At 44.6% G+C, this 8,740-nt stretch overlaps 1 protein-coding gene across 1 annotated transcript in view; it reads right to left on the minus strand.

Annotated features, from left to right (window-relative positions):
- cc2d2a (coiled-coil and C2 domain containing 2A) overlaps nucleotides 1-8,740 on the minus strand; it is a 238,481-nt gene that overhangs the window by 14,544 nt on the left and 215,197 nt on the right. The window lies entirely within an intron of this gene.

The following is an 8,740-nucleotide window of genomic DNA, read 5'->3' on the forward strand; positions in this document are numbered from 1 at the left end:
TATATATATATATATGTATATATATACACACATATGTATTTATATACATATATATGTATTTATATATATACATATATATTCATATACATATATATGTATTTATATATATACATATATATTATATACATATATATGTATTTATATATATATACATATATATATTTATATACATATATATGTATTTATATATATACATATATATTTATCTATATATATGTATTTGTATATATACATATATATTTATCTATATATATTTATAGATATAAATATATATAAATGTATATAAATTAAAACTCTGATTAACCAGATTTTACAAAAACATTACATTGAAATTTTTATAGGTTTTCATCATCATTTGATGTATTTGCACTCATTGTCTACTTTTAATATTCATTTTAGATGTGTGGTTTCCTTTCTTGTTCACATATATACATTTTATTTTTAGCTTTGCTTTAAAGTTCTTGTTTTGTGATTTGTACATTTGTGAGTTAAAATAAAGTTGAACTGAAGGTCGTCTCTTCTTTAAACATGTTTGAGGGAAATATTCCTGAGATCCAATAGTTTTGTGTCTTTTTATGATTTTCAGCTGAGTTAACAGTCATTAAAGTGAAAACAGGATTTCATGATGAAGCTGGCACCGTTTTTTTTTTTTTTTTTAATCTTCAACGCTCTGCTGGTCTCACTGATCTTCTCCTCCGGAGAGGAGGAGGCTGGGAGGCTCATCTTCCCAGCTCCAGCTCAGCTGGTGACTCCAGAGGCTGCGTAATTATGAAGATCCGACCCGCGCAGACAGGGGGACAGAGACGTGTCTGCGATGAACGGTTGAAGCGATTTTAAAAAACATTTTACGTGTAAAATAATACTAATCATTTTTAAATCGCTTCAGCAATTTTTTAAAACATTTTTTGTATAAAAACAAAATATTATTTTATTTAAAAATCGCTTCCAGCGTCCGTCCCAGACTGTCCAGTCCGCCTGACTGCCGGGTGGGATCGGGATTCAGCCTTCATGATTACGCGCGGCCGGGGTCTGGCAACGTCCATCTGCGAGTCCCCATCTCCAGCTTCGCAGTGACCAGCGGAGCTCTGAGCACACAAGGCTGGTATCCGGAACCCGAGCCTCCGAGTCGGCACATCGAAGGATCTTCCGCGGTGACCAGCTGAACTTGGAGCCGGGGATATAACGCCCTGCCCGGTCTGGCGCTCGGAGGCTCCGGAGGGAGGATCGAGGTACACCAGCAGAGCTTCATCCAGCTTGCTCTGAATTATGTTGTCGGCCACCAAGCACAAAAAATGCCAGCACATCAGCATTAGACCAAGATGTTGTCAGTATTGTTTTTAAAATCTTTAAAATAAGTCAAGCCACTGCTCCAGTCCGAGAAATTGCAAATGGCGGATTATTATTTTGAAACGTTTCTGAAGGATCCAGTGACTCCGCCCCCGACTCCGCCCCTGACCAATCAGTGACCGACAGTGTTCTGACGTCACGTTTTTGTACCTCTTCGTACCGGTTAGAACCACAGAGCCAAGGGTACTGAAAATAGTAACAGGTGCTAAGTACCGGTACTAATGGAAAAGCCTCAGAACCGGGCCAAGTAGGGTCGAGTCGGCCCGTACCGGTACTAATGGAAAAGGGGCATTACTGGACTCGAACGAGTCGTGTTTTAAATGGTGAAACATTGTCTGTGAAGCTGAGCGCCGACTCAGAGCTGCTTCTATGCTGATTCGCTACATTCTCACAGTTAATCGTGCATTTTCGAAGCTTTACTGGGCGATGTTGTGACCGGACTGTTGAAGCTAACTTCTACCTTAAGGCAGGTACACACGAGCTGTGATTTGTCGACAACCGCTGTTTGGAACGTTCTGATTTGCTGAGAAGCTGGTGACGTAACGCCGTGTATGTCCACTCACACTGGCGTCAGTGCGAAAAGCCCACCCCCGATGTCCACGTGTCTGTAAAGTCACGTGACCTCGGAAATGAAGCTCGTTTTTAACGGAGTCTTCCTTAGTGTTTAAAAAAGCTGAATAAAGCCCTGACATTCGTTCCTAAACTGATGAGTATATGCATAAAGAGCGTGCTTGTGAAGCGACGCCACGTTAAGCAACGCCACGTTAAGCGGCGTCCATAAATGCTGATTTGAACCGGGTTCGACCGTTGCTAATTGTAGCTAACGGCTAACGACCGGATGTCAACAGGACGGTTCACAGGAAGTCGTCAGTGACTCCTACCGGTAAAAGTAAGCTTACACCACCACCTGCTGTTGAAAAAAAGAGTAACAGTTTTTCAGAACTGAGAGCTGCAAACTCGTTTCATTTTATTTCTAAAAAGACGTATGTGGGTAGATAAAAATGTTAATCAAGCTTGGTTTATGAGTTACTGTTTAAATAGCAAATTCTGGTAAATTAAACTGCTTAAGCAGCGTTTACAACTACAAAGTTGCAGTCAGACTTCTTAGAAAATATTGCAGGTTTATTTAATTTTAAGTGCATTGGAGTAAATAAACACTAAAATAGCCTGGCTCTTGTATCTGTTAGAATTAAGCTCATATTTAGTAACACTGCCACAGGAAGCGTTTACTTACAATATTAATGGGGTAAGGCCTAAACACAGGTGCCCATTTATTGGAAAGTTGGCTTATAACAGTACTGTTGATGAAACCCAGAGCTAAAATAGTGTGTGAAACTCACTGATCACTTAAATACAAACATTTACCTGTTGAAAAACTCTAAGATTGCGACGGTTTAACCAGATAGGTTTTGCTGAACAGTAAATATAACCATGGCAGATTTAACAGAAGCTTAGAATGCTGATGTTACTCCATGTGATAAAATGGACTGGCTGGAGACAGCTCTGAAGCTGCTCACGGATTCCTTATATCCATATGGTGACCAGGTGGACTGCATGAACTCAACAGAGTTATTGGACGAGCTGAGGGAAGTTGCAAGCAGTGTAACTTCTGCAGCCATAAAAAAGTCAGGCTATGAACAGCTAGCTAAAATATCACTCTTGCTAAAAGCTGAATTTTACCTTGAGGCCAACAGGGCAGAAGCCCTTGATATAAGGTTGAAACGCGAGACAGAGGCCCGCGAAACAACAATTGATGAATGTCTACACCTCAAAGCACAGTTTCAATTTGATAAGGAGACCTGGGAGAATGAATTGAAACGTGAAAGAGAGATCTCACAAGCTCAGCTGTTGTTACAAGCAAACTCATATGAGGAAAAGCTATGTGAAGGAGGGATTAAGTACCAAGCCCTGTGTTCAGACAATGATGTTCTGCAACAACGGTTGCAGCTAACATCAAAAGCTCTGGACGAGTGCATGTTGGAAAAAGAGGTGTTAGTCCAACAAGCGTGCGTTTAAAAAGTGAGTGTCATACATCACATGAACGCTTAACAGCCTGTGAGGCAAAACTTGCTGCAGCCACAAATAAAATCTCTGACGAGGGGCAAGGATGTCTGGAACTCAAAGACGAACTCGGTCAGAGTCCAGGTCAACCGTCACCACCTCAGAAGGATTTTGCTTTACCTCCTACACATAATCCCCTTATGCCACCTCCACGCGAGTCTGGTGAATCACTTCCACGTGATTATTTTGTTCCAACTCCACCAATCCCTCAGCCTCCGCTCTCAATAGCGGTATTGCATAAAATAGCAAAATATGTCCAACGCTTTGAGCCAGGGCCTTTGGGTTCGACCGACACTAAGGCCTATCTGCATGACCTTGACTTCCAATTAAGAAGCAATCCCAACGCTACAGTTGAGGATAAAATAGGTTTGATCAGGCTCACTTCAGCTAGGACGGTGTTTTCCTTCATAGATCGTCAACCTGATGCCACAAGAAAGGATTACCGCCTGTTATGTGCTGCTCTTATGAAAGAGTATACCCCTTGCGCGGGACCTGGCGGATATCCAGTCGCCGACAAGGTCATGCAAGGTAAGAATGAGCACCCAAGGGCATATTATTCCAGAATTTTGCAGGCTTATTTTGGTTACAGGAACGAAACCGGCATGGAGGAGGAGGAAGCGTTTAAGTTCGTTTTCAGCAAAAATCTCTACCCTGACAAAGGGGGGGGTACAATCACACGTCACCGACGGTGACCCGTCACAAACTGTAACCTCAGAAACAGCAACAGCTGTACTAGGGTTCAGACAAATCAAGGTGACACAAACAACAATGTTGCCGCTGTCACGGACAGCCACCAGGACCTTGTTGTTACAAACAATGAGAGCCCCTCAACACACAGAGAGCGGGTGATCTCATGCATCAATGACGGAGGCCCATCAAAAACCGAACTCTCAGAAGCAGCAGCGACTGCACCAACGGTTCGGATAAACCGGGATTACACAGGCAAAGGTAAACGTAAGAAGAAACGTTGGCCAAAACCTACAAGGTTCCTGTGTAACCTTATCAGAAAGGGGGTCGCTAAAAAAGCTTACCTGTCGATCACACTTGAAGGGGTCCTCACACATGAAGCCCTACTGGATGGTGGAGCCGACATAACTATTATGTCAGCCAAACTGTTTGAGGAGCTCAGGACCGCTGCTAACGGTGTTCACAGGGAAATACCTCTCATAGAACGTGCTATAGAACTGCAGGGCCTCGCAGAGACGAGGACAACCCTAATAGCTATAGCTATGGTTCACATGCAGGTTGGCGAGATGACACTATACCACCCGGTACTTGTGTCTCTGGTTGACTCATTCCCATTTTTGATTGGCCAGGATTTTATAAATCGCTGAGGCGATTATAGATTATGGTGAACAAACAATGTGGGCCAGAGTGAGCAAACCCCTGCCAATACCCATGCCTCCTGAGACAGTCACAGACTGCCCAACAGCAGGCACCGCAGAAGGCACAGAGGACTTCTCAGCAGAGAACACAGTCCTGGTAAGTAAGCCTTTAAAAGCATGTGAAACCGAAGAGACCCAACCGGTGAACCCAACTCTGACCGAACAAGAAAGCCTCCTCTGCGAGCTGAAACAGTCAGAGCCCACCAGATACTACCTACCATTGGTAGTTAAAGGTGTAGAGATCCAAGGATCCCACACCGAAGATGCTGTACTGTCGCTGTGGACAGATAAATCAGCTATTAACCAAGCTTTCTACGAAACATTGGTTAAAAAACATTTGGATCCAGTTCTGATCGAGAAAGCTTTCCGCTTTCCATTGTATCCCAACAGTTCACGAGTGATGACTGCGAAAGGAGTCATTAACCTGAAACTGATCTGGAATCAACGGGAACTGGTACACCCATTCCTCGTGGTCCCAGACTTACCACATGCAACCTACATAGGCTCTGACATATTGGCAAGATTAGGTGTCCGAGTGGACACCAGCCACAATGTACTGTGGTCACTAAAACCAGCCAAAACGGATCCTCCTGTGCTAGACACAGGAAACCTTACGGCTGGACAGACCATTCCAGAGGTCTGCCAGGTTGCTAGCAACCAAAACACCTCAGTACCACCTCAGGTAACAAACCTAATGGTACGAGTCCACATTGTGGCGGGACAAGCTATTAGCCTTAAACAGGCGTACTTTCAACCATCTCCTACGTTTTTCAAACTAGGACTGTCCATTGAGGCCGCAAGCCAAGTGAGCCTAGACTCCAGAACCACATCTGTTGCTGTGTGCAACACAGGCACAGAGGAGGTACTGATCCTGAGAAACACAAGGCTAGGATGGTTGATCTCTACAGATTTTCATGATTTTGAACTTGGCATTCCATTTCTGGAAGGACTCCCAGACAACGTGGTATCGAGTCAAGAGACTGGTCCACTTTGGTTCACGAAACCAACACAGGCCATAGCTCTCTTCTCAACCATTGATGTCGATTTAGGACCTCAAACCTATAGTGTCTTACCTATAGACAGGTCTGACGACACAGAAAGAGACTCACTGGAGCTCCCCAAACATCAAGAACCCTTAGCAATCTCTTCACAGATTGAACAGGTGGTCGCCCAAGCCGACGCCCTGACGACTGATTAAGAAAGGGACAAACTCTGCCAAGTTCTCAAGAAATATGAGGTCATTCTCGACTGACTCAATGGATTGTGGGTTGACCTCGCTCCACACAGTGAGCATCCCAACTCTGCCAAACTCACCGCCTACATTTGTCAGACAATACAAGATTCCCTTGGCAGCACAACAACCTGTCAAGGAAATCATTGATGACCTTTTAGATAAAGGCATAATCAGACAATGTAATAACACCTACTCTGCGCCTTTATGGCCAGTTTTGAAACCAAATGGTAAGTGGAGACTTACCATAGACTACAGAAAGCTAAACAAACAAGTTCCTTTATCTAGGTGGCCAATGACCCAGATCCAACAGGAACTGCCCAAGGTCACCGATGGTAAGTACTTTTCCACCGTCGACGTCACCTCTGGTTTTTGGACCATTCCTGTGCGCGCCGAGGACCAACACAAACTAGCTTTCACTTTTGGTAGCCGACAATACACCTTCACCAGGTGCCCCTTTGGCTACGCTAACTCACCAGCTGAGTTCAACATCTTTTTGAACAAAGCATGTCCAGATGCCCATGGACGTGGGACACTGATTTATGTGGACAATGTCTTTTTAAGGCAACCAACACTGGACTTACACTTGCCTGAGATCGACCACGTTATGAATCAACTGACTACTGCTGGTGTTAAAATCTCACTGTCAAAATGCCAGTGGTGCGGGACCAAGGTGGACTACATTGGCCTACTAGTAGGTCCAGACGGAGTACAACCACAAGTGACTCGCACCCAAGGCCTAGACAATCTCAAAGTCCCCACCAATCTCAGAGAAATACAAAGTTTTCTGGGCATGTGTAACTACTCACGCCAATTCATAGAGAACTATGCAGACCTTGCGAAACCACTGAATGAACTCTTAAAGAAAGACGTCCCATTTGTTTGGACTGATAACCAACAGCAGGCAATGAACGCTCTCAGGGACAGACTCAAGTCAGCCCCATGTCTAGTCTATCCAGACTACAACAAAGAGTTTCACTTGGAAGGGGGCTTTTCAGCTCACTGCATGAGTACAGGTCTGTACCAGATGCATGACAAAGACAAGCATGTGGTGGCCTACGCCAGTAAGATAATGGCAGGCCCCGAATTAAAGTTCTCAGACTGTGAGAAAGCTCTACTGACCACTGTGTGGGCAGTTAAACAATTCTCCAGTTACATCGGTGGACAAAAAATCATTGTTGAAACACAACACCAGCCAGTAACTTTCCTGAATAGCCAACGCATCAGAGAAGGTGTGGTGACAAACTCACGGGTAGCCACGTGACTCATGGCGCCTCAAAGTTTTGACCTAGACATCCGCTACGGACAAAACAAGAAGTCACATTTGGGCACCGACCTGGCACTCTGCCAGGAATGTACACAAGATGTACCAGCCACCCAACCACCAGCTGCGGAAAAATCCCGAGTAAGTAATGACCCAAATCACCACTACTTTGACAGCAATATTTGCAAAGATATGACAACACTGTACGTGGATGGCTGCTCATTCCACCATGAAAAAAACCTGCAAATCAGGTGTTGGAGGGATCCTCCTTCGCGACCAAGAAGAGGTTACTTTTAGCTATAAATTGGGCTCTCAGTCTTCTCAGTACACTGAGATAGCAGGAATCTTAATAGCTCTCCAGATGGCAGTAGAACGCTCCATCCAAACGCTAGTCATCTGCACAGACTCTAATTACGCTCGACTTAGTTTTTTGTGTCATCTCGCTCTGTGGAAACAGAACGGCTTTCTCACAAGCAATAAGAAAGTGGTAAAACACAAAGAGCTTTTCATGGCATGTGATCACTTAGTGACATCACACGACCTACAGGTCTACTGGAAGAAGGTTCCAGGACGTTCAAGAGTCCTAGGCGATGACAAGCGGTATAATGACCTTGCAGACTTCCTAGCCAAGGACGGAGCCGTGGACGGCCCTCCGTGGTCCTTTGACCCTTCCTGGCTACTCGCAACTATGTCAGTACAACCTACAGCCTAGGTAATGGCAGTCACACGTGCACAGGCTGCAGCCAAACCGGCTGACTACACAGTCTCTGTACAACCCGTGCTGACTGTCCCAGACATCATCCAACTTCAGAAGTTGGATCCTGCGATAAACTCGATGATACTGTACCTGACTGACCCAGACAAAAACACTCCGTCCGAAGTTGACCTAGATTCCAATCCAGACCTTAAAGTCCTCTTTCAGCTGCGCAAACAGCTAAAACTAATCAAGGGCATCCTAACTTTTGCTCATGGACCGACGTCCTCACCCGTGTTCGTGGTCCCCCATGACCACAGGGGGGTGATGTTAGTTCACGCGCATGACCTCCCGTCTGCAGGACACAAGGGTGATAATGCCACGCTGAAAGCATTAAAACAAGTTGTTTATTGGCCTAGAATGAAAAAGGATGTCAAGAACTACATAAAAGGGTGCCTGGTCTGTGGCCAGTTTCAGCCATCCAGACCACTCCACAGAGCACCACTGCAAAGTAGAGGCATTGCATTCCCATGGTCTGACCTCCAGATCGACTGGGTTGGACCACTTAGTAAGAGCACTAGAGGAAATAAATATTTTCTCACGGTAATTTGCGCATTTACCAAATGGGTAGAATGCCTACCAGCTCCTAATGACACAGTACAAACAACTGCTATGTTACTAATGAATCATGTATTTTCAAGGTTTGGACTTCTGTAGTGAACTTAACCTGATGTCAAAACTAAGCCTAAGGTCAAAAC

The sequence above is a fragment of the Nematolebias whitei genome, chromosome 3 (assembly GCF_014905685.2).
Source record: "Nematolebias whitei isolate Nwh7 chromosome 3, NemWhi1, whole genome shotgun sequence".
In the NCBI taxonomy this organism is placed as follows: Eukaryota; Metazoa; Chordata; class Actinopteri; order Cyprinodontiformes; family Rivulidae; genus Nematolebias; species Nematolebias whitei.